The 27,292-nt window shown below is 48.1% G+C and overlaps 1 protein-coding gene and 1 pseudogene across 2 annotated transcripts in view; one reads left to right on the plus strand and one right to left on the minus strand.

The window, feature by feature from the left end:
• The window catches only part of LOC138287267 (zinc finger protein 208-like), a 130,383-nt pseudogene that overhangs the window by 34,643 nt on the left and 68,448 nt on the right, over positions 1–27,292 (minus strand).
• LOC138287266 (zinc finger protein 84-like) overlaps positions 1–27,292 on the plus strand; it is a 59,965-nt gene that overhangs the window by 10,392 nt on the left and 22,281 nt on the right. The window contains exon 1 of one of the 2 annotated variants that reach the window (XM_069227628.1): positions 20,447–20,477. The exons of the other annotated variant lie outside the window; for it this stretch is intronic. The gene's annotated coding sequence lies outside the window, so the exon portion shown is untranslated. Of the gene's footprint in view, positions 1–20,446; positions 20,478–27,292 lie in introns of those variants that run through there. 2 annotated transcript variants of the gene reach the window in all.

The raw sequence follows: 27,292 nt of genomic DNA on the forward strand, positions 1-27,292 counted from the left end.
TGTAACTATACATTGTTTGCACTGTTTTCTCAGACTATACTGCATATTTTTGCTATTGTGTATATATATCTTGTGTATATTTCCTATCCTCTCACTGAGGGTACACTCTAAGATACTTTGGCATATTGTCATAAAAATAAAGTACCTTTATTTTTAGTATAACTGTGTATTGTGTTTTCTTATGATATTGTGCATATGACACTAAGTGGTACTGTAGTAGCTTCACACGTCTCCTAGTTCAGCCTGAGCTGCTTTGCTAAGCTACCATTATCTATCAGCCTAAGCTGCTAGACACCCTATACACTAATAAGGGATAACTGGGCCTGGTGCAAGGTGCAAGTACCCCTTGGTACTCACTACAAGCCAGTCCAGCCTCCTACACATATGTACAGTGAAATATGGGGGTAACATGCCAGGCAAGATGGTACTTTCCTACACATACCACTCACTTCCACACAAGTCATCTTCCAGGACTGATTACATCTTTATCCCACCGCAGATGTAAATGTAGGATGTCTGGCCTAGGCTCATAACATCTCACACGCCTTGACAGACCACACTCCAGTGCAGACCTGCAATATAGGGCCCTGGAGCAGTTGAGGGGGCTTTTAAGATTGAGTGCTTCAGGGCTCCTTGAGGCTGATCTGCAGCAACAGATACTGGAACAGTGACATCGGCGTCCATACCCTGTGAGGCACTTAAGGCAGTTCTGATGGGACAAGTCATAGCCTACCAATCCGGGGTTAACAGGAAGAAGGACAAGGAACTCCATGACCTAGAGAATAATATCTGTGAGTTAGAGAAGGAGCAAGTAGACCCTCCCATTGTGGCAACTGTTATCATGAACTGCTGAGGATCTCACGTAGACTGAGAGTCATGCGAGTGGTTAAAATATTCTCCTTTCATGTGCATATTTAACAAGCATTTTTAAAAGGTAGGGAACCACATTGCAAATACAATCACTATAGCGAGGCTGAGTAATGTGATAGTTTTAGTAAAAAACAAAACATTTGCCCCCAAAAAACTGGGATATAAAAATGAATGTATTTGTTTTTGTGAATGAGTAAACCAAGGAACCCTAAAGCCTTTTTATTTTTCTGCCTCTGATTCTCTTGAAAGCAGCTGATATGTTTATAAAGCTGGTGTGAGATGCAGATGCATCGCTTACTACACTACAGGGCATATTTATGAGAGGCGTGCAATGCTGTTGCGTCACTTTTAGTGATGCAGCTGCGGTGTCAACCTTTCAGCCATATCAATGAGGCCATGCAAAGCCACTTTGTGTGGCTTTGAATAGCCTCATAGATACTGAGTAAGGCAAGGCAGTGCAAATTGCTGTGTTGCCTTACTCTGCGTGAGGGAGGCGTTCCGTTGGCATTGCAGTGGGTGTTCCGCAGCAACACCCATGGAGTTTGACGCATCCCCAGATTTGAAAGAGCCTGTACACCTGAAGATGCACCAAAACCTTATGCAAGGGAAAGAAATATCTACATTTCTCCTCCTCTTTTCCTCTTTCTATGTGGGCTGCATTCTGCATCACACATAGAAAAAGAAGAAAGCCTCTCTGGATTGGTTTTGTGCTGGAATGTGTCCCTTACTGCACAAAAACAATCGTGCCTACAGTGCAGACACTGCGGTGCAAGGGTGCCTGTGTTGCCTCTACGCTGCCAAAACAACACCAGCGTAGTGGGAAAGGACAGGAATGTGCCGTATTGTACAAATGCAGTGCATTCCTGCCCTTTCCTTTTGATGCAGCCTGCGCCAAAAGCTCATAAATCTGGGATAAGGCCGGTGTTTGGTAGACTTGGACACGGTCACTCACAGAACTTGGAAATTACGTGCTGTTAAATGCCAGAATGAGCACAGCACATCCGTGGAGCGAGAGGCCTGTCCATCGTGGCATGTTTGCTATTTGGGAACAATGACAGTCGAGAATCTCAGCACCTATGACTTAAGAAAGGCCACTGGCGACATGGCTACCCGTCCCGCGTAACACTGCTGGGGCTCACTGAGAATTGGCTTGTCCACCTAGGCTGGGGTCACTGCGGATGTTTGACTAATTTAAGTGGTTGGTTGATTGATAACACATCTGTTCCTAGCCTTCACTGCAGATGTGCAAAGTAACAAGGTAGAGTCAGTCGCTGTGATGCTGAGGCAACAGATAACAGAGCAGCAATTTGCCAGCAATTATTTGTTGAGGTAGATTTGTTAATGTGTTGGTGCCCTTAAACTGAAAATAACAATGAGTTTTCAAAAACGATAGTGTGAAAAGCTGATAATATGTAATCATTTTTTTCTTAATATCAGATGATTTACACATTCTGTACTAAATGGGCACATTTTGAAAAACATGAAACTAGAGAGGAATTATCCACGTTTGTGAGTTTTAGGTACTGAGGGCCATATGTACGAACAATTTTTCCCATAGACACAGAATGGGTAAAAACGTTTGCTACATCTGGCCCTTAGTACTTAGCCGAACAGTTCATGTCACACCTAGTTTGGAGGATGGCACGTATTTCTGAGGGTTTAATTTAACTATTGGTGTAATAAACTGTGGAATTATTTTAGTGTGTGTATCCTTGAATGTTCAATTAAATATATAATAATTTTTTGACATGAGATGTGTATTTTCAATTTGATGCAGCAGTTTCTTGTTTCTCTGTCATAATTTATGAACTGATTAGTTAATCTTAAAATGCACTTTATTTTTCTGACTTTGATGGATCAATTTCATGGAATAGACACTAACTCTAAAATAAATCTTGATTGATTGATTCATTCACTAAGTTGGCTAGATCGTCTGTGATTTTCTACGACCTGCTTAAAAAGTCGGTGACTGCTATGGTAGCACAGAATCAAGAGTTGATGTTAGTCTACCTGACCCAGTTTGCGGAGCCATAGTATGATCAGAGGCAAACATCAGCCCCCACAGCTGAAGCCTCGTAGCCCTGCTTGCTGCCCCCTGAATGGGGTCTGATGATGATGTGAGTTACCTGCATTCCCCCTCCACCTTAGATTGTCCTTTCCTTCTCTTATTGTTTATGAAGGCAAGTCTGGTTTCAATCAAACAAAGAGGAAGGAGTGGGAAGACCTTTTGTTGCACATGGCTGAAACCATCCCGGACCAAGTAGTCTAGCATGGATGGAGCCTTCTCCTGTGCACTTACCCAGAGCCAACACTTAATGCAGCGACATCACCCAGTACACCACTCTCTCACACTCACACAGTCCTGAGAGCACCCACACAACACTCCACACTCCCATGCTCCTCAACACCCTCTGACTCACCAAACACGCCACAGAGATCTGGGACCTGCTGCACAACATACCCCTGACCTACCTTGTCTCACAGAAACCTGACTGAACCCCCCATCTGAGGTGACCTCGTCCAAGGCAGCGGTTCCCGCGGGGGCAGATCGGCCTATTGTTATTAGGCCGATCTGCCCCCCCCCGCTTTGCTCTCTGATCTTCTGTCCCTTTGTGCTCCTTTTGCTTCCCTACTCTCTTCCTTGTTTTCTCTCACTCCGGCCTCTCTCTCTCACTTTTGCTCTCCCCCTCTCAATCTGCCCCGCCGCTGCTATCCCCGCTGCCCTCCCCCTTTTTTGCAGCCCGCTCCCGCCTCCCAGCTGTCCTCTCCTCCCCCCACCGCCCTACTTAATGGTGGTGTGCGCCCGTCAGCACCTTGACCGCGCCCAGTGCCAGAACCCCCTGCTCCCATCCCCCCCACCACTGCCACGCATGTCTACTCTCCCGCCTGCCTTCAAGCCCCCCCGCAGACCACCAGCGGGCCGTTTTCCTGCCAGAACTACACCTTCACCAGCCTCCATGCCAACGACCCACCCAGCAAGGCAGGACGCAACCATCTCAGATGTATCCTCCTCAACACCCGCTCCGTCTACAAGCATGCAGTAGAGCTATGGAATCTACTCGACTCAACCTCCCCAGACATTGCCTTCCTGACTGAGACCTGGATGAACCCTTCCTCAGCGCCTGACATCGCTACAGCCATCCCGGACGGCTACAAGATCACCCGCAGAGATCGCTCCAACAAACCAGGAGGAGGCATCGCCATCATTCACAAAAACACCCTCAGGATCACAACCAGCGCCGAAGACACCCTCAGCACCGCCGAACACCTGCACTTCCAGATCCACACTGACCCAAACACACCCTTCGAGGGACCCTCATCTACAGGCCTCCCGGCCCCCGACAGCAGTTCAGCGACTCCATCACCGACGTCATCAGCACGCACGCTCTTCAAGAAACCCACAACACACCACCACCCACGACGGATCCCCCACCGCAGTTGGAACAAGGTCACAGAAGACCAACTTATCGCAACCCTCTCCCGGAACCCACCCATCGACACCAATGACACTGATGCAGCTGCCCACAACTTCAGGCAATGAGTCGACACCTGTGCCAATACTCTCGCCCCAATCATGAATCCTTCCAACACACGCACCGGCAGAAAGGCCTTCTGGTTTACCACCGACCTCCATGAATCTAAGCAAATCTGCCGAAGGCTCAAAAGAAAGTGGCGCCAAGATCAGACTCTGTACAACCACACAACCTTCAAAAACGCCATCCGCAGACACCACCGACTCATCCGGACCGCCAAGAGAACGGCATTCAAAGACCGAATCAATAACACCGCACACAGCCACAAGGAGCTCTTCAATGTAGTGAAGGAACTCTCTAATCCCAGCTCCAACGCCAACAACATCTCACCATCCCAAGACCTCTGCGACTCCCTAGCCTACTTGCTCTCTCTGCTTTCCAAATTTGTCACTAACAGGCTAGTGACTAAATTCACCAATTCACATTGGCATACTGGTACACCCATATAATTCCCTAGTATATGGTCCTGAGGTACCCAGGGTATTGGGGTTCCAGGATATCCCTATGGGCTGCAGCATTTCTTTTGCCACCCATAGGGAGCTCTGACAATTCTTACACAGGCCTGCCAGTGCAGCCTGAGTGAAATAACGTCCACGTTATTTCACAGCCGTTTACCACTGCACTTAAGTAACTTATAAGTCACCTATATGTCTAACCTTCACTTAGTGAAGGTTGGGTGCAAAGTTACTTAGTGTGTGGGCACCCTGGCACTAGCCAAGGTGCCCCCACATCGTTCAGGGCAAATTCCCCGGGCTTTGTGAGTGTGGGGACACCATTACACGCGTGCACTGTACATAGGTCACTACCTATGTACAGCGTCACAATGGTAACTCCGAACATGGCCATGTAACATGTCTAAGATCATGAAATTGTCACCCCAATGCCATTCTGGCATTGGAGGGACAATTCCATGATCCCTGGGTCTCTAGTACAGAACCCGGGTACTGCCAAACTGCCTTTCCGGGGTTTCCACTGCAGCTGCTGCTGCTGCCAACCCCTCAGACAGGTTTCTGCCCTCCTGGGGTCCAGGCAGCCCTGGCCCAGGAAGGCAGAACAAAGGATTTCCTCTGATTTCCCTTTGGAAATAGGTGTGAAGGCTGGGGAGGAGTAACCTCCCCCAGCCTCTGGAAATGCTTTGATGGGCACAGATGGTGCCCATCTCTGCATAAGCCAGTCTACACCAGTTTAGGGATCCCCCAGCCCTGCTCTGGCGCGAAACTGGACAAAGGAAAGGGGAGTGACCACTCCCCTGACCTGCACCTCCCAGGGGAGGTGCCCAGAGCTCCTCCAGTGTGTCCCAGACCTCTGCCATCTTGGAAACAGAGGTGTCTGTGGCACACTGGACTGCTCTGAGTGGCCAGTGCCAGCAGGTGACATCAGAGGCTCCTTCTGATAGGCTCTTACCTCTCTTGGTAGCCAATCCTCCTTCCTAGGTAGCCAAACCTCCTTTTCTGGCTATTTAGGGTCTCTGCTTTGGGGAATTCTTCAGATAACGAATGCAAGAGCTCACCAGAGTTCCTCTGCATCTCCCTCTTCACCTTCTGCCAAAGGATCGACCGCTGACTGCTCAGGACGCTTGCAAAACCACAACAAAGTAGCAAGACGACTACTAGCAACCTTGTAACGCTTCATCCTGCCGGCTTTCTCGACTGTTTCCAGGTGGTGCATTCTCTGGGGGTAGCCTGCTTCCTCCCTGCACCATGAGCTGTGAACAAATCTCCCGTGGGTTGACGGAATCTTCCCCCTGCAACCGCAGGCACCAAAAGAGTGCATCACTGGTCCTCTGGTTCCCCTCTCAGCACGACGAGCGTGGTCCCTGGAACTCAGCAACTCTGTCCAAGTGACTCCCACAGTCCAGTGACTCTTCAGTCCAAGTTTGGTGGAGGTAAGTCCTTGCCTCCCCACGCTAGACTGCATTGCTGGGTACTTCGTGATTTGCAGCTGCTCCGGCTCCTGTGCACTCCTCAAGGATGTCCTTCGTGCACAGCCTAGCCTGGGTCCCCGACACTCCTTCCTGCAGTGCACAACCTTCTGCGTTGTCCTCCGGCGTCGTGGGACTCCCTTTTGTGACTTCGGGTGGACTCCGGTTCACTTTTCTTCTAAGTGCCTGTTCAGGTACTTCTGCGGGTGCTGCCTGCTTCTGTGAGGGCTCCCTATGTTGCTAGGCGCCCCCTCTGTCTCCTCTTCCAAGTGGCAACATCCTGGTCCCTCCTGGGCCACAGCAGCACCCAAAAACCCTAACCGCAACCCTTGCAGCTAGCAAGGCTTGTTTGCAGTCTTTCTGCGTGGGAACACCTCTGCAAGCTTCTTCACGACGTGGGACATCCATCCTCCAAAGGGGAAGTTCCTAGTCCTCTTTTTTCTTGCAGAACTCCAAGCTTCTTCCAACAGGTGGCAGCTTCCTTGCACCCTCAGCTGGCATTTCCTGGGCTCCTGCCCACTCTCGACACTGTCGCGACTATTGGACTTGGTCCCCTTGTCTTACAGGTACTCAGGTCCGGAAATCCACTGTTGTTGCATTGCTGGTGTTTGTTCTTCCTGCAGAATCCCCCTATCACGACTTCTGTGCTCTCTGGGGGTAGTAGGTGCACTTTACACCTACCTTTCAGGGTCTTGGGGTGGGCTATTTTTCTAACCCTCACTGTTTTCTTACAGTGCCAGCGACCCTCTACAAGCTCACATAGGTTTGGGGTCCATTCGTGGTTCGCATTCCAATTTTGGAGTGTATGGTTTGTGTTGCCCCTATACCTATGTGCTCCTATTGCAATCTACTGTAGTTTTACATTGTTTGCATTACTTCCTTTTGCTATTATCTGCATAATTTTGGTTTGTGTACATATATCTTATCCTCATACTGAGGGTACTCACTGAGATACTTTTGGCATCTTGTCATAAAAATAAAGTACCTTTATTTTTAGTACTTCTGTGTATTGTGTTTTGTTATGATATTGTGCATATGACACCAGTGGTATAGTAGGAGCTTTACATGCCTCCTAGTTCAGCCTAAGCTGCTTTGCTATAGCTACCTTCTATCAGCCTATGCTGCTAGAAACACCTCTTCTACACTAATAAGGGATAACTGGACCTGGTACTAGGTGTAAGTACCTCTGGTACCCACTACAAGCCAGGCCAGCTTCCTACAGTATGCAAATTCCTTGCTACTTGGAGGAATAGTGTGCAGGTGTCTGAGAAGGGCAGCGATTTGGACCACATGTTTAGAGTGCTGAATCCATGCGGAACGCTGGTATTCTGGTCGCATCCATAAGATTCGGCGCATTCCTGTCCTTGTCCCCTGCGCTGGCACACAAATTGCTGCCTAGTGCCAACGCAGGAATCCTTGCACCATGGGGCACGGGTGCCTGCTTTGCACAGATGATTGTTTATGTGCAGGAAGGGACACTTTCCCCGCACGTAAATAATCATTAATGGCACATTCCTCTTTCTATGTGCGCTGCGGAATGCAGCACACTTAGAAAGAGGAAAAATGGGGAGAAATAATGTTATTTCTCCCGGATACACCACTTAAACGCCACCCCTAAGGTGGCGTAGGACTCTGACACATTTCCAGACTTTTAAATCTGGGACTGTAGCAGATTCCATCCGATTTCATGGGTGTGGCATGGTAACACCTACAGCAAAACCCACGGAACGCTCCTTTCACACAGCGTGATGCATGAAATTGGTCCATATTTACAAGATCATGAAAAGCCACGCAAGCGTGGCCTTGTAAATCTGGGCCAGCACATTGTGCCACTGCAGTGGCAAAGAAATTACACTCGGGTGCCGCAGTGTGCTGCAAGTCTCTCGTAAATGAGACCCTCGGACTCCAGGAGCCACTGTTCCAGAGACATGGGCCTCATATATAGGCACTGTGCATGTCACTTCTGCTGTGGGAGCAGAGCTGAATGACGCCACCTACCAGCTCGCAGAGGTACTGCATGAAACTCTCGTATCAGTGTGATGTCTGTGGATTGTTGAAAGGCAGGTGTCTCCTATGAGTCGAGCGCAACCTACCAGTAACTCGCAGCCACCTTCAGAGTAGCTTGCAGCCTCAAGCTCCTTTTTAAATAAGCACCACAATAAGTGTTGGGTTTTCCTTTTAATGCTTAGAAAAATGTTCTGTACAAATATTCATAATATGGAACATTTTTCTGCACTTAAAATTCCACATAAACAAAAGTCTGTATTTTTATGTTATAAATATGGCACTGTGTCTCCAGGCCACTGGGAGCAAAATGCCTGCTGTTTGTAAATGTGGCACTCTGAAATGGGAGAAAATTAAAATCATGAGTTTCATGGAAAGGATTAAGCATAATGTTAACTCTTCCGTTTAATTTTCTCCCTGTGTTGCCTTTACACTCAGCAGGCATCTTGCTCCCAGAGGCTTGGAGAAATGCTGCCATACTTATAACTGAAAATTACAGCACATTTTTAATGGGAGAAATTTAAAGTGAAGAAAAATGTTCAATATTATGAATATTTTTGCAGAACATTTTTCTTCACTTTAGAATTCTGCCATTTAAAAAAATGGTTGCATTTTTGTGTCATACATGTAACAGTGTCACATATGGTGAAAAGTATGTTCTGGTTCGTGGGCTTGCCTGTTACAATCTGCTTGGTTTCATTAGTGGAAGGCATGCATAAGTCATGCCTTTTCCGGTGGTTAGCCCTCCTCGAGCACAGCGACCATGTACTGAAAACATGCGAGGCTCGCTGCTTCCCGTCAGGTTTGTGGACTACTTTTTATCTTTTTGTGCAGCACGATCACACTTGGCAGAAGTCGAGCGCTCTCTATGACATCGACCCTGTTACATAGTTAATTGCACTTCTGCTGGTTACGTAGTTTACAACTGCTAATAGCTCAAACTTGTTTTTAATTCTGACTGCCTGAGTCAGACCTTTGAGCTCACTGTATTTACACTTCTCGAATTACCAGCAGCGAGGGCAAGATTTCAGCATCGCGTCAGATACAGTTGATCACTGTTCTCCTGCAGTTTGATTGCAGCGATGTATTCGTGCGTCATTTATCTCAGCACGTTTAGGGAAGAGTGAGCTTTCGTGTACAGCGTGGCGTCACATTGTGTTGTGGGGGGTGTTGGTGGGGAGAAGAGCTCTGTGGCCATCTTGGCTTGTTCTTATGGACCTGATAAGTATGGTCCTGGACAACAACATCTTCTTGCATAATGGATGTTGGTATCGCCAGATACAAGGAACTTACTTACCAACACCAAGAAGAACAGTTCACAGGAACATATCTCTCTTGTTATCAAACACAGTGCACTGAGCTCCCAAGTTTATAAAACTGTACGCAAACATTGGTCATTGTTACTAACAGACGATACATTAAAAAATGGTCTTACTGCAAAACCCAGTATCATTTACAAGAGGGGCACCACCCTATGGGACCAGCTATGTTACAGCTTCATGCCACCTGAGAGTAGGGATACTTGGCTGCCTAAACCGCCACCTGGCACTTACAGATGTGGACACTGCAACATTTGTGGGTACATCAAAGACAAGACAGTGAGGTTCCAGTACAACACCCAGGTTACACACAAACTCAAACACTTTATTGATTGCAACACAAGTTTTGTGGTGTATTGCATTCTCTGCACATGTGGGCTCATATATGTTGGAAGCACCATTCGACCATTAAAAGAGAGAATTCAAGAACACCTGAGAGCCATTCGGTCATCCAACATCAACTATCCTTTTGCGACCCATTACAATGAGACCCATGGACACAGAGAAGTCTTGGACATCTATATCCATGGGATTGACTCTCTTAACAGGATGCCTCGAGGAGGCAACCGTACGTTGGCCCTAAAACGCCTTGAAAGCAGGTGGATTATTAAACTACGAGCAGTAGAACAGGGCCTTAATATCCACAAGGACCTTCATGTATTTCTCTAAATTCAGATACCTTGCATTTTCCCTTTCTCCTCATTACACCCTCACTACGTGATCAGGGATATCTCTGTCCATAAGATACAATTTTGGATATAGTTGCACCTCGCTGTCTTCCGTAAGGAGAACAAAACAGTAATTATGCACTTAGCAATATACTTTTATGTTAGAATTTTGCTGCCTATGTTTAACCGTTCTCTTTTCCCCATCTCTTCTATGTACACTACATGACTGTATATGTCAAATACCATGCATTAGTATTGTACATAATTATGTCCCATGCAACAGTCTATATACTCCCTTTTTTTTACAATCTTCTGAATGTTCTTCATGTCCCTTACAACTTGTTCAAATGTCAATACCATGTATTAGTGTTGTACAAACTTATCTCCCACTTTAAAGGGTACACGCCGAGTGTTGTTTATTTTCAATTGATTTCCATGTCATGTATATTGGGCTCCGTGTCCTATACTTTTTCTCACCTTTGTATTATTGCAACAACTTTCTATACTTGCACCCTCTATGCCCTTTCTTTTAAAAAAAATCTTTTTTGTAAAAACTTTTATATAAAAAAACTCTGGCAAAGGGATCTTCTTAACACTACTCTTCATCTTTGTGCACATTTTCACATTGGGGGATTCTCTACTCGAGCACTTTTGTTCACTGTATTTTCAGTATAACTATACGTTGCTTTGTCCGCATCAATGCTCTGGCACACTCTCAACCACACTTAATATGGCTCCCGTGGAGTGCTTTGGAATACGAGTGTTATCTGCTCGTTGTCCGCATAGTGAGGCTTAATCCTTCCTCTATTTTTGGAGTGCGCGTATTTAGACGCCGACACTCTACAGGGACGTTGTTCTCATCCGAACACAGCAGCGGGATCATGCGCTGCGTTTAATCACATACGCCGATTCTTCCCGACTCCCGGATTCTGGGGCAGTACAGGTAAGGTTGAATGCTGACTGCCTTTCTCTTCTAGTTCTCATTTAGTAGCTTCTATTAGGATATCGGGAGGCGTTACCGTGGAGGGCATCTCTATTTTTCACCATGTTCCCTAGATGTTTATGCTTACGGAGTTAGACTCTGCCATCCTGACTGTTATGTTTTCGGGCGAATACTTAGTTTACTCTAACAGCTTATTTACTATGCTTGGATTTTCCGTTATTAACTGGGTTGCCACCTTCATGGCGTTGCCCACTCGTACCTGCAGTTTGTGAATTGACATACACTTTGCTCATTTTGCCTCACATGGCAGCTCACCAACTGCACCTTTTGGCGTTTAGCCCATTCCTTCTATGGAATGTTTAAACGCAGTCAGTATAGGGCCCCGCTTTTCCCACATTCATCGTAAGTTATTAGTAACTACTCCTCGTATACCAGAGTTGGTCCTTTTTGAATTATTGCTTGCTTCTTATGGGGTTTTTCTTTTTGTTTTTATAATTCACAGGCTGGGTCTACTTAGGCCTCTCTCATTGTGTTATCCTATACTACGGAAACACTCCACGATACAGTCCCTCTGCTTTGGAAAAATACTTTTCCCTATACCATAAGGGACGCTTGTATATTTTGATGGACTACTCATCGTTCTTGGTAGGTTTATTTTCGCCTTCCCCCTCCCCGCTCTCTCGTTGCTTCACTTTTAGAATGAAATCTCACAGTAATAGTGCATTTTTTCCTTTTTTTCTTTGGGTCTTCTCCGCAGTTATAGAATCACCATCGGAGTTTTAACAGAAATACTCTGGGCACTCAAATGGTAGTCTTTGAGGTAAATCAACGTCTCCACGGGCACCGTTTGTCTCACTTATATATATAGTTTGTGCACGATATCACTATCCTAACTCTTGTGGTTAGTAAGTACACCCCTCATTGCACCCAATTCTCGTGTGTTGGCTCTCTACATCCCCACTCACCATCTTTAATTTTTCTTTCTCACTTCCTCCCTATATCCACCGATCTTATATAGGGTGGCATTCTTTTGTGCGTAACGTCTTAAACAATGGGTTATCTCTATTCCGACTATCCGTGCACGCCAAAGGGCTAATGCATCTTATGCAAAATTTCTTTGCTGTTAATTTCAATTTTAAACTGATACATTATTCTTTTTTGTACCTACCAGATGGTAGTGACATTACTTGTAAATAGTGCCCATTTGTTTTTGTTTTCAGCCTTGAAAAAGTCCGTGAGGACGAAACACGTGTTGGTTGTTTCTGAATTCGACTTCCCATTACAAAGGATTAAAGTATCTTCTGCAAATTTACTCATCTTGGACTTATTTTTTTTCGAGTGCCCTCGTTGCCCGTTTGTTCTTGCATTTTGTATTTTACAGAACATGACATAGGTGGTTCGGCTTTCCGCCTGTGTTTCTGTGCATCTCTAAACCCTTGGTGGTTGGGTTTCCGTACCAGGCTGGCACCCTTCACAAGACTGTACATACGATTGTTACTCTGGAGCTCTCTGTTTCAGATGTGCGACGATTAGCATCAATGACCTTATTTAGTAACGTTACCCAATACACCCAAATAAACTGCTGCATACCCCAGAGAATGGAATGCTGTATCCCAAACCAAGGAAACAGGAGCAGGAGGGTCCACCACCGGTAACACACCATACCTAAAAAGCAAGCAAATAGCTGGTGCATCATGCACACAAGAATGTAAAACAACATGGGGTCAGAAGCCCTAGTCCTAGTCCAACAGATCTTGTCCAAGAACCCTCCATGAAAGCAGCTCGTGAAGCAGAAACTCCTCTAGCAGACTTTGCAATGCCAAGGGGAAGGCGTTGTGCAACCCAACGAATCACGTCCGGCAAAACCAAAAAAAACACCAGGAGGCCAGCTGAATTCCAAAATGCAGCAGACCTGATAACAACACAGATAATGTACTTAGAACATCCAGAGTGTGCACACATGTACCTCAGGAGAAGGCGGCGAAGGACAGAGAACAGTACCATCAACCTTGACATGCCGGAACTCAGAAGAGCCTCAGAATCCACTTACCATCACTGCATCCACCAGGAATTGGAAAGATGGAGGGGAACACATTACATAGAAAACTTCCCCAGGTACCAGGCGGGTGTGAGAGTCACCAGGAAAGGCACTTGAACCCACAAATAAAAAAAAAAGAGTCAAAAGAAGATGACTGAAAGGCGTGGAACCAGAGAAATATTCCATGCCGGAAGAGAAGGTGCAACAGCAGGCGAGGCACCAACACATCTTGCAACCAAAGGCTCAGCAATAGAGGTCAAGAAACAAAGGGCCAGATGTATCAAAGATCTGGTTTGCATTTCTTAAATAGCAAATTTTAAGAAATCGCTATTTAAGACATGCAAAATGGGATGTATGAAATTTGCGATTCGGTAATAGCGATTTCTTAAAATTCGCAAATGCTATTACCGAATCGCAAATAGAGAATGCGCCTCCATTCAACATAGGTGCGAATGGTTCTGCAATTCCCAATTTGCAAATTCCAGTTAGGAATTCGTAAATTAGGTAATGCAAACCCCAGGGTGGTGCTGGGGGCCTAAGGACCCTCTGATGCACCCCAAAAAAATATTTGCAGACATGTCGAGCACACACATGCCTAAGGGGCATTTGTGCGCTACATGTCAATTTTAAAAATGCATTTATAACGCATTTTTAAAATTTGCACATGCTTACCACCAAACTTTAATTTGTGTAATTGCATTTCCTAAATGCCCAATTTGCGTTTAGGAAATGCTTGATACATGTGCTTTGGAAATCGCAAATAGGAATTCTCTATTTGCAATTTCCTATTTAGAGAACCGCAATTTGCGATCTCTAAATGGGGTCGCACTTCACTGCGAATGCCTTACGTACTTTGTGAAAGGCATTTTTACATTCGCAAACGGCTGAATTTTGCGATTCGCACCGTTTGCGAATGCAAAACCGTTTGATACATCTGGCCCAGAATCACTGAACGCATAGACAGCAGTCTACAGAGCTTCCAACATGGACAGTGCGTAGCCCATAAGAAACCCATCCGAAAGAACTGGACAACAGAACAAGATTGAGAATAACAGTAGAGAGTAGAATACCCACTACCCACTGAAAAACTGTGGACTGGCAATCCTTGCCACACCAGAGTCCCCGCACAACCACCAAACAGCAGAGGTTCGTGGGACCAGCAGATGCATACCAGAAAACAGCAAACAGGACAGAATCCCAGCCAAAAACCCAAGGAGGGACCAAGGACAAATCCACACTAAGGGGAACAGAGAATTCAGTGGCCAGAAGAGTAAAGTTTCCACCACTGGTGCCCTGTCCATCCGGATCCATATGCAGAAAAGACTGAATAAGGGGAAAGGAAGGAAAGGCATACCTCAACATAGGAGTGTACCAAATGACAGGAAAGCCATTCTCCAAGTCCCCACATCCAGAGGATAATAGGAAAGCAGTGTTCCTTGAAGGGAAGAAATCCAACTCCGGACATCCGAACCTCCAGTAGAACAGGTGAACCCCTGGTGGATAGACATGGATCTCAAGAGGACAGAAAATAGCGGCTCAAGGCATCTGTTACCACAAAGCCTCTACCTCAGATGTAGCGAGCGCAAATGGATGGGGATGAAGGACTGCCCAGCTTGCCACAGCACACGACACCTGAATCGGTGACTAATAAAGAGTGCTGCCCAGATGTTCTAGATATTCCACTGTCATTACCGTGCCTGCATCAACCAGGACATTGTCATTGAACAGGGGTGACTCAAAATCAGGGGCGGGGGCGTGGCCAACCAACATAGCTGACAGAGTGTGATCTCCAGAGGCTCCACTCAAGCACATTGCAGAGACATCATGCGAGGTGCCACGATGCGAGCCAGACACCAGAAATGCACCTAGGAAGGAGCAGGGAACACAACGTATTGCAAAAACAGGCGCAAACATAGAAGAATCCACCAAAATCAAGCCCTCCAGCGCCAGATCACGACGAATCAACATGGCGGTGGGCACGAAAAGGTGAGCCAGGCCTGCTGTGTTCAGAGCGGTTTGAAGCCCTGATTAAGGTACGACACCAGAGGAAAGTTGCCTGGATGCACGGGCCGCCACGAGCCCAGATATGGGATTGGGACGCCTGGAGAAAGGCCCAGCTAAGCCACTGACTGGGGCAGAACAAGACAGGCCCAGAACCTGAAGTGGTCGCATTATAGAAATGAAAAGAGGCGGCCAGCACTGCGCCAGGTAAGCGCTGGGGAGAAGTAAGGTGAGCAATCCGACCCACCTGAACAGCAACGTGACCTAGGGCTTAGCGGCGACCCCCTGGAGAGAGGCTAGAGGTCTACAGCCCGACTGTCTGACTCTAATGTGGCGCCCATCAAGCGATGCGCAGGGTGAAGCAAGAAGTAACTTGAGCACTGACCATAATTTTACATAACCCCCACGCCAGACAGGTGCCAAAGATCACGCAACAGAGACGGAGCAGCAAAGAGCAAGACTGGGATGGGCAACCAACACTGAGGACTGACAAGCGGCTATACAGCCTGGTGCCCCAGGGCCATCCAGGCGTGACACAATGAAGCAAATAGGGGAAATGGCCTGCCGGCCCCTACCAAAAGTGGCAGTAGGGGGGTTACTGATTTGGGAGCAGCATTTATGTCCCGAAGGAAGCCGCAGGATAACAGGGTCTCTCACTACTTTGGACCTGCCGTGCACATGTTGGATGGACCCAAGCAAGCAGAAAACTTGGCGCAGGCAAAGGAAGACCTGATATCACTCTGCGACTTCAAATCGGAACTTCGCAAAGAACTGACAGCAGACTTAAGTCCATGCTTGAATCATTCAAACCCGAAATTAACTCCCACCTTACCGCTCTTCAATCCGATGTGGACTCAGTACGGGGGGCCCTCCTAGACCTTGAGACGAAGGTCTAAGAGATTGAACAACAAATAGCGCCTATAGAAAATTATCTCACCCAAATGAAGACAAAATTGCATCTAACTGTCCTTAAATGTGAAGATTTAGAAAACCGCTCACGTAGAGACAACATCTGAGTAAAAGGGCTGGAAGAAGGCAGCGAAGGCCATGATCTCGAAGCATTTGTGGTAGGCCTCTTCTCTACCATCCTAGGTGACAAACACCCAGAGATCTAACTGGAGCAAGTGTACCGGGTAGGGGTCCACACCACAAGTGACGGGAGGAGAGCCAGAGACATCCTGGAGAAGGTGAGCTCCTTTAAGGTTAAGGAGCTGATCCTCCAGCAGGCGAGAAAATTAGACACCATCTCCTTTAAAGGTGCAGTATGCGCATTGTATCAAGATGTGGCATCAGCAACATTAGCCCGCAGACTGCAATCTGACCAGTCACAGAAGCTTTGAGGGCCTCGAAATATCAGGTACAGATGGACATATCCCTTCGGCATTGCCTTTTATCTTGATAACATACAAACTACTTTACAGACATTGAGGAAGCTTCGGCCCTCCTGGACCTGCAGGAGAAGAGTACTAAAGAGACTGCGTGACACTCGGATCGACTATAAAGGAGGGGGGAGAAAGCCACCTCCACAGACTCTTGGAAGCAACAGAGAAAGGGGAAAGGGAGCCACGGGAACAAAGGCCCACAACCAGTGTGACCAGTGGGAACGGATGACATGAGACACTTGAATACCGTAGATCCACTTTTAATGGGCGTTCTGGGGGTACCTAGTAGTGACCAATGGGTCACCTACATTAGGGTGGCTACACCCACTAAGTGACCACTTCCTGTGCGCAGAGGTCACTTCCCTACACCTGATTGGCTATTTTCCTTCCATGCAAAATGAAGGAAAATGTAATGGAGAGGTCACCTTGCATGCAACACCTTAGGGGTGGTGCAAGCAGGGGCTGACCACTCCTCCTGTTCTTTGTCTGGTTTCCTGCTGTTGCTCCCACCAAAAGTGGGGGTTTGCAACGGGGGCTGCTATCTGCCGCTAGCAGCTGGCTTAGGGGTCAAGTCTCAAGGGCGGTAAGCCCTTTAAGGCTCGCTAGCAGGGCAATGCACATTCCTGAGGAAGGAGGTGTTTGCACCTCCTCCCAGGAAAGGTTTTTTTCTGGGGCCCAGAGAGCAGGATCTCTCACCCCAAGGGCTCAGAATTTTGCCTGGAGGTTGAAGGCTGGTTGTGACTGGCCAGCAACCAAGCCAGGGTAGTTAGCTTTTGCAAGGGGGCACCTCTAAAGTAACCCCAGGATACATTTTACAATCAATCCAATACTGCTACCAGTTTGGATTTATCAATCTGAGTTGTTTGATACCAAACATCCCAGGGTTCAGAGTAGCTATCATGTAGCTGTGAAACTCGTACTGACCAGTGTCCAGCACATTCATTTAAAATGGCTGCTCTGTTGACTTACTATATCCCAGGTTTGACAAGGACACAGTAGGGGCATATTGCTCATCCAGCTATGTCCTCACATACAGTATAGTGCACCCTGCTTTAGGGCGAGAAGGCCTGTCCGAGGGGTGAATTACCTATACTGCATGAAGTGTATAGTGGACAGGGCACACAGGGAGTGTGGCATGTCGAATTTGTGTTTTAGGACTGCATCAGGGTACTCAGCCTGCAAAGGCAGTGCTTGGTGCATCTGGATGCATGGCCCTAGAGGGTGGCATAATCAGTGCTGCTGCCCTCAGGAGCCTACTCATACTACTCCATCCCCTGGGTACCTAAGTACCCATTTGCTAGAGACTTATAGTGGTAATTAAGGGTGTATCCAGTTGTGCCAGTGCATCACAACAGTTTTGGAAAAGAGATCTGGCCCAGGGAACCTGCTTAGCAGGAGCCCTCAGCACTAACAATTGTGGGACTACATCAAAGACCAGGCAAAAAGTGGGGGCTAACCATGTCAAAAAGAGGCCTTTTGTCACAAATGCCTATCTCAGACCGCACTTTGCATGATGGTAATTTCCTTGTAGGATACATTGAACTTACAGACAATGCATGTGTTGTAGCAAAACTGGGAAGTCTGAGTATAGGTCCTGTCCAGAAAAACCACAGCCACTCCTCATGCACCAAACCCCCAGTGCGGGATGCAAGGTGCTAAATAGTTGCCACAGGGAGAATAAGTGAATTCCCCAGAATCACAGGAGGTTGAGTCGAGGGCAGGAGTTGGACCTGGTTTCCCAGCCCTAAGGTTGGCAGCTGATGCCGTTACCCCACACGCACTGGTTCATGACTCCTTTGAAACCCACCTCCTCCCAGCATGCGAAACCAGTCTGCAGCCAACCAGTAGAGCACCAGACACCGCTGAACAACACACAGAAAGTTAGGTTCAGACTGCATTTCACCCAAGCTGGCGCGCAAGCTCAGGAGTGGACAATCGCTGTGCGGCCTGTATGGCGGGCGGAAGTGAAGCCTGGCATTGGAACCCGCCCGCATGCTACAGTACAAGCCATCCACACTGCTAATCCAATGCCCCTCGCCGACTACAGCGGACACAATGCATCAGCATCCGGAGACTGAGTGCGTGGCATGAAGTGACCTGTGGTGTGAGGAGGGTCCTGAGGCTGCAGCGGCCGGAGACTGAGTGCGCGGCATGAGGTAACCTGTGGTGTGAGGAGGGTCCTGAGGCTGCAGCAGCCGGAGGCTGAGTACGCGTCATGAGGTGACCTGTGGTGTGAGGAGGGTCCTGAGGCTTCAGTGACCGGAGACTGAGTGCACGGCATGAGGTGACCTGTGGTGGGAGGAGGGTCCTGAGGCTTCAGCGGCTGGAGACTGGGTGCGCGGAATGAGGTGACCTATGGTGTGAGGAGGGTCCTGAGGCTTCAGCGGCCGGAGACTGAGTGCGCGGCATGAGGTGACCTGTGGTGTGAGGAGGGTCCTGAGGCTACAGCAGCCAGAGACTGAGTGCGTGGCATGAGGTGACCTGTGGTGTGAGGAGGGTCCTGAGGCTTCAGCAGCCGGAGACTGAGTGCGCAGCATCATGGCCGTGATCAAAAGTCACCTGTATCGCGGGGAGAATTCCTCCCAGCTACTGTGGAATGATCACCTCACTGAGCGGGAACACAGCCACCCCCGCTCCAAGACACCGCCAGAGCACACAGAGCAGCGAGGCGTGGAGCTCCGTTATCACAGGCGCTCCGCGGCCCGGCAGGAGGAGGAAGGCTGCACTGCGTTGGTCGTGAAGGCCCGGCAGTCACCTCAGCGTCCCCCATATCCCGTCAGGGACAAGAAACAAAACAGACGGTGCTGGGGTGTGGTTGGCTTGCTACAGCCCTTAGCAGCAGGCTGGGGGGGGTCCAAGCGCTTCCAGTTTTGTTTCCTGTCTGTGATTGGATACTGCCTCATGTTTTTAATGACTGGGTCGAGGACGAGGGGTGTTGAAGTAATTAACCTGGGTCAGCAATGGTTTTTGACAGTTTGCGGACGGTAAGAATATTTCCAGTTGTTTCAGCTGCAGTGATAGCGCCTCCGTGCATTTATTACAGAACTGAACGCAATCACAGTTGGTGCTGACAGTTGCTCTGCCGCCGCTGACCCGGAAGTGGAGACTCTGCTGTCCATGCTCTGAGTAGGCGAGCCCGGAAGGATTGTCAATAACCACTGCTGGTGCTTGCTCTGCCGCGCCTGACCCGGAAGTTACTCTCCTGTCCTTCATTATAGCCTGAGATGCCGGAAGTGACGCATCCACTGACCCGGTACCAGAGTCTCCGCTGGCCATGTTTGTAACATGCGATGCTGAAAGCGATGGCAGGATCCGCTGCTGGTGCTGTCTCTGCCACCGCTAACCCGGAAGAAGCAACTCAGCGGTACAAGATAGTATTGAGATAGGCTGCGCTGTGCTCGAGGCAAACATGAACGTTTCAGTCTGAGTAAAAAACAGTTTATCTTCTCTTGTTACAACTCAAGGCTCAACGCGAGCTGCCTTACAACCGAGCACAGAAAAAGCATGCCGCAGCTTCATACCATAAAACCGGGAACAGTGTAATGACGGAGACAAGAGTTTCCTCTTCCGGGTCAGCGGCGGCAGAGACAGCAGCAGCAGCCGATGCTGACATCACTTCCGGCCTCTCCCTCTGTGCCCAGCCTGCTGCAGTGGAGGAGGGACCCCCTGTCTGTCTGTGCAGTTATCTTCATCTTCAGACCCTCACAGACCCCCCTCGGACCCCAAATCTGCACCTGCCCCACCCCCCCTCCAGGAGGAGGAGAGAGCCTGGAAATGTCTGCACAGGTTTCTGCTCAGGTAGGAGATTGTCAGCACCTTCTGCTGTGTTTGTAGAAATAGACTGAATAATCCTGGAGGAAATCTCTGCCAGGAGCCGGGCTGAGCTGGGCTCTTCTATCCGGGGACCTCTGGGGGGGTTTCCTTCCAGCCCTGGGGGTGTTTGTGGTCATCATTTGTGTTAAAGAGGGGATCTGTGCACTGCACTGCATCTTACTGCACTGAGGGATCTGTGCACTGCATCTTACTGCACTATGATGAGTCTTTGCACTGCATCTTACTGCACTGAGGGGTCTGTGCACTGCACCTTAATGCCCTGTGAGGAGTCTGTGCACACTGCGCTGCATCTTACTGCACTGTGAGGAGTCCGTGCACTGCATCTTACTGCACTGAGGGATCTGTGCACTGTGAGGAGTCTGTGCACTGCATCTTACTGCACTGTGAGGAATCTGTGCACTGCACCGTACTACACTATGACGGATCTGTGTACACTGCACTGCATCTTACTGCATTGTGAGGAAATCTCTGCCCGGAGCCGGGCTGAGCTGGGCTCTTCTCTCCGGGGACCTCGGTGGGGCTTTCCTTCCGGGCCAAGGGGTGTTTGTGGTCGTCATTTATGTTAAAGAGGAGATATGTGCACTGCATCTTACTGCACTGAGGGATCTGTGCACTGTGAGGAGTCTGTGCACTGCATCTTACTGCACTTTGAGGAATCTGTGCACTGCGCCTTACTACACTATGACGGATCTGTGTACACTGCACTGCATCTTACAGCACTATGAGGAATCTCTGCCAGGAGCCACTCTGAGCTGGGCTCTTCCATCTGGGGACCTCTGGGGGCTTTCCTTCTGGGCCTGGGGGGTGTTTGCAGTTATCATTTATGTTAGAAGAGGGGATCTGTGCACACAGCATCTTACTGCACTGCAAGGAATCTGTGCACTGCATCTTACTGCATTGTGAGGAATCTGTGCACAGCATCTTACTGCACTAAATCTTACTGAACTGAGAGGAATCTGTGCGCACTGCATCCTACTGCACTGAGGGATCTGTGCACTCCATCTTACTGCACTGCGAGGAATCTGTGCACTGCATCTTACTGTACTAAAAGGAATCTGTGCACACTGCACTGTATCTTACTGCACTGTGAGGAATCTGTACACTGTATCTCACTGCACTGTGAGGAATCTGTACACATTGTACTGCATCTTACTGCACTGTGAGGAATCTTTGCACTGCATCTTACTGCACTATGAGGAGGCTGGGCACTGCACTGTGTCTTACTTCGCTATAAGAAATCTCCAGACTGCACTGCATCTTGCTGCACTGTGAGGAATCTGTGCACTGCATTGTGTCTTTATGCCCTGTGAGGAATCTGTACACACTGCACTGTATCTTATTGCACTGCAAGATCTGTGTCACTGCACTATATCTTACTGTACTGAGGATTGTGGGTATGCTGTCCTGTATCTTACTGCACTATGAGGAATCTGTGCACTCAGCACTGCTTTTTACTACACTTTGTGGAGGCATTAACAGAAGAGGACATCTGGGCACTCTGCACTGCTTTTTAACTGTACATTGAAAGCGAAAATTGATGCACACTGTTCTGTTTTTTAACTATACTAAAAAGGAGTGGTTACAGCATGTAGGAGGTCTGCACTACACTACACAGGTGTGTAAAAAAGAGAAAATCTGTGTGCACTGCATGGCCTTTTGCTCCCATTATAAGAAATCGGTCTATTCTGCGTTGCTTTTTCCTACACTATGAGGAGTGTTTACAAAAGACTTATTCTGTGCACACTGCACTGCTCTTTCCTATATTACAAGAGCAGTTAAAGAAAAGTACGTTTGCAGATTGCACTATTTTTGCCTACAGTAAAAGGGGTGTTTACAGCTACAAGAAGAAATCAATTTTAGAGCAGAATGAAGGGTGTATACCAAAGAGTAAATATGTACACGCTGCACTGCTGTTTACTGACATGGTGAGATGCCTTTACAGAAAAAATCTGTAAACACTGCACTACTTTTACCTATAATATGAGGGGCAGTAATAGAACGAAATCTGTGTACAGCAACTTGCTCTTTATTACACTATGAGGGGCATTCACAGAAGAAAACTGTGCACAGCGCACTGCCTTTTACCACACAATGAGGGGTGTTTACAAAAGAGGAACCTGTACAAACTGCTCTGCTTTTTGCCACACTAAGGGCCAGATGTAGCAAAGGTTTTTCCCCATTCTGTGTCTATGGGAAAAAGTGTTTGTACATATGGCCCTAAGAGAAGTGTTTACAAAAAAGTAACTGTACAAACTGTTCTTCTTTTTACTACACTAAGGGGAGTGTTAAAAGTGGATTAAACCTCTGCTTCTTACTGCATTATAAATGGTATTTACAGATCTATAAGGCACATTGATTACTACTCACACTAAAAGGGTGTTTAAAGTGGAGGTGATCTGTGCACACCACACCGCCTTTTACTGGATTATAAATGGTATTTATAGATCTGTAAAGTTAACTATTTATTACACTAAGAGGATGTTCAGAGGGGAGGTGATCTGTGCACTCTGCAAAGCTTTGTTCTCACACTAGGAGGGCAGTTTTTGTGGAAACTAAACCATGTCCAGGCCTTTGCACTTAATAAAATAGCTATCACAAAATCTCATGAGGGGTCTGTAGGAAAGTGCCACTGTTGCCATGGTTACCCCCCCCTTTTTGCCTAGTGTTGATGCCAACTTTGATTGAAAGTGGGCTGGGACCCTGCTAATCAGGCCCCAGCCCCAGTGTTCTTTGTTCTTTCCTTAAAACTGTTCCTTTGTTTCCACAATTGGCACACCCCTGGCACACAGGTAAGTGCCTTGTAAAAGGTACCCAGGGTACCAAGGGCCCTGTGGCCAGGGAAGGTCTCTAAGGGCTGTAGCATATATTATGCCACCCTAGGGGACCCCTCACAAAGCACACACTGCATCTTGTGTGTGCTGATGAGGAGAAAAAGACAAAGTCAACATGGCACCTCTCTCAGGGTGCTATGCCCTCAAATCACTGCCTGTGGCATAGGCAAGTCACCCCTCTAGCAGGCCTTTCAGCCTTAAGGCAGGGTGCATTATACCACAGGTGAGGGCATAGATGCATGAGCAATATACCCCTACAGTGTCTAAGTCTATTCTTAGACATTGTAAGTGCAGTGTAGCCATAATGAGTATATGGTCTGGGAGGTTGTCATTATGAACTCCACAGCTCCATAATGGCTTCTCTGAATACTGGGAAGTTTGATTTCAAACTTCTCAGCACAGTAAACCCACACTGATGCCAGTGTGGGATTTATTGAAAAATGCACACCAAGGGAGTCTTAGAGATGCCTCCTGTATGTTAGCCAAGCTGCTAGTGTAGGACTGACCGGTCTATGCCAGCCTGCCACTTTCAGACAAGTTTCTGACCACATGGGGTGAGTGCCTTTGTGCACTCTGTGATCAGAAACAAAGTTGTCCTGGGTGGAGGTGCTTCACACCTCCCCCCCTTCAGGAAATGTAATACCTGGTGGTGAGCCTCAAAGGCTCAAGCCTCGGATTACAGTGCCCCAGGGCACCCCACCTAGTGGAGATTCCCGCCCCCCCCCGGACAAAGCCCCACTTTTGACGGCAGGTCCGGTAGGAAAATTAGGGAAAACAGGGAGGAGTGACCACCCCAGCCAGGACCACCCCTAAGGTGTCCAAAGCTGAGGCGACCCCTTCCCTGCAGAATCCTCCATCTTGGTTTGGAGGACAGGGACCAATAGGATTCGGTTTGTGCCCTCCTCCACAAAGGGCGTGGGCACAAGGAGGGCGTAACCACCCTGAGGGACAGTAACCATTGTCTACTGCCCTCTGACCCCCTAAAAGCCCCATAATCTAGGATTTAAGGGCCTCCCTCAACCCAGCTCACCAGATTCTTGGTGACCTACAAGAAGAGTAGGGACTGCTTAGCTGAAACCCTCAGCAGAGAAGAAGAAGGACGACAACTGCTTTGGCCCCAGCCCTACCGTCCAGTCTCCTGCTTCAAAGAACCTGCAAAAGACCAGCAATGCGTCCAGCAGGACAGCGACCCCTGCCAACTCCAGAGGACTGCCCTGCACCCAAAAGGACCAAGAACTCCCAAGGACAGCAGCTTTGTCTGAGAAAAACCTACAGCCAAGGACTCCCACCTCACTCCGGATGCGTGAGTCTTGACCCCTATGCACCTGACACCCACGACCCGGGTCCAGGTGGTCCACCCAGCCAGAGAGGGTCCCCAGGCGATTGCAAGTAGGTGCCCACCCTGGGATGACCCATCTGTGACAATGCTTGCAGAGGGAATCCCGAGGTCCCCCCTGACTGTGAAGCTCTGGACGAAGATATCCGATGCATAAAGACACACTGCACCCGCAGCCCCCAGGCTTTGGAGAAACCAACCCCCAGTTTCTCTAGGTTAGGAGATGGGATGTCCTCCTGCCACACCTGCTTTTCGTCTACAGAGAGGTGCCCTAGAAGGGAGTAGGGTTTTCCTCCTTTGAACTTCTGTGTGGCCATTCTGCCAGGGGGCCACTGGCACTTGTTAACCAAGGCTGGGAGAGACCTCTCCATGAGCCTAAACAAGATGCAGTGAACTATGTGCTTGGCCTCCACTCTAGGATGGCTGAGTACACGGAAAAGGCATCCAAAAACCTTGAGGCCAGCCAACAACTCCAGAAGTTGTGGTATGAACAAAAGGCTGCAATGGTTGAATTCCGGGTTCTGGAGCCTGTGGCTCCCAGGGCACTTCAGGACAGATGGGGTGGCCCTTACCCAGTCCTAGAAAAGAAGAGTCAGATCACTTACTTATTGGACCTGGGCACTAGCAGGACACCCAAAAGGGTGATCCATGTTAACTGCCTGGAACTCTACAATGATAGGGCAGACATAACCATGCTGATGGTTACAGATGAGGGTCAGGAAGCAGAGAGTGAACCTCTCCCTGACCCCCTCTCAACTGAACCTAAGGATGGATTAGTGGATGGAGTTGTCTGTTCAGACACTCTCTCTGCCCAATAGCAAGCTGACTGCAGGCAGAGCTCTTCTCTTTGACCCCTGGTCAGACACATCTGTGTACCCATGATGTGGACACAGGAGACCTGTCAAAAACACATTTTATAGACAGTCCGACCAAGTCAAAGAGAACATCAAAGTGGAAGTCCACAAGATGCGGGAGTTAGGGGTAATAGAGCACTATGACAGTCCCTGGGCTAACCCAGTGGTCTTGGTCCCCAAACCTCAAACCAAAGATGGCAAGAGAGAAAAGAGGTTCTGTGAGGACTGCAGAGGACTCAACTCTGTCACTAAGACAGATGCACACCACTTAACCAGAGCAGATGCAAGTTAGGTGCAGCCAAATTAGTACCTTTGACGTAACTGCAGGGTACTGGCAAATTAGGATGGCACCTGGAGCAAAAGAAAAGACAGCATTCTCTACACCCGATCGGCATTATCTTTATGCCCTTTGGCTTAAAGAATGCCCCTGCTACCTTCCAAATGTTGGTGAATCAAGTCCTTGCTGGTTTGGATTATTTTAGTGCAGTATATCCAGATGATATTGCTGTCTTTAGCTCCAGCTGGCAGGATCACCTGGTCCACCTGGGGAAGGTTTTGCATGCACTGCAAACAGCAAGCCTCGCTATTAAAGCAGCTAAGTGCCAAATAGGGCAGGGCACAGTTGTACACTTGGTCCACCTTGTAGGTGGAGGCCAAATTCAACATTTACAACCCAAGATTCAGACAATTCTGGACTAGGAAGCTATTGGCTGGCCTCAAGGTTTTTGGATGCTTTTTCCATGTAATCTACCATCCTAGAGTGGAGGCCGAGCACATAGTCCACCACACCTTGCTTGGTCTCATGGCGAGGTCTCTCCCAGCCCTCCTTAAGTTCAAGTTGTCCCCTAACAGGGTGGCCAAACAGAATTTCAAAAGGGCAAAACCCCACTCTCTCAAGACTTGAAAAATCCACTCGACCACTTGCATTGGTGAGTCTTATTTGATCAGGTCGAGCTATTTTTAATACTTACTCATTCCTTATGGCGAGTTGACACTGAACAGGTGTTCTTTTCAGTTAAAAAGTGGAGGGGCAATAAAAGATGCCTTTAAATCTTGTTCTTATGTTACATTTGCTCTTTGTTCACAGTCAGAGGTCAAAAGTCAGTTTTTCTTACAAGTAATTTTCCTTTTGACTGCTGAGTTCCAGGACTTTGTAAACCTTTCACGTTTTTGAGGGAGCCCCATGATCATGCCCTTCAGTGTCTTGTTGAACCTTGCAGCAAGTTCATTGGTTTGTGGATGGTATGGTGTAGTGAACTTATAAGTCACCCCGCACTCATTCCACATGCAGTTTAGGTAAGCTGACATGAAGTAGACACCTCTGTCTGAAACCACAACCTTAGGAAACTCTACCTTGGTAAAGATACCAATGAGGGCTTTGGCTACAACAGGAGGTGTAGTAGACCTAAGGGAAATTGCTTTAGGATACCTGGTAGTATGATCCACTACTACCAGTATATATTGGTTTCCTGAGGCTTTGGGTGGTTCAAGTGGACCCACTGTGTCCACACCAACCCTTTCATAGGGAACCCCAACCACTGGTAGACGAATTAAGGGGGGCTTTGGGTGGCCACCTGCCTTACCACTGGCTTGACAGGTGACACAGGAGCTGCAAAACTCCTTCACCTTTTGAAACATGTTGGGCCAGTAGAAATGGCTGACAAGCCTATTCCAAGTTTTAGTTTGGCCCAGATGCCCAGCTAGGGGGCTGCCATGTGCTAAAGTGCTAAAGTGAGGATGAAAACCCTAAACTGCTGA

Source organism: Pleurodeles waltl, chromosome 4_1 (genome assembly GCF_031143425.1).
Source record: "Pleurodeles waltl isolate 20211129_DDA chromosome 4_1, aPleWal1.hap1.20221129, whole genome shotgun sequence".
Taxonomy (NCBI): Eukaryota; Metazoa; Chordata; class Amphibia; order Caudata; family Salamandridae; genus Pleurodeles; species Pleurodeles waltl.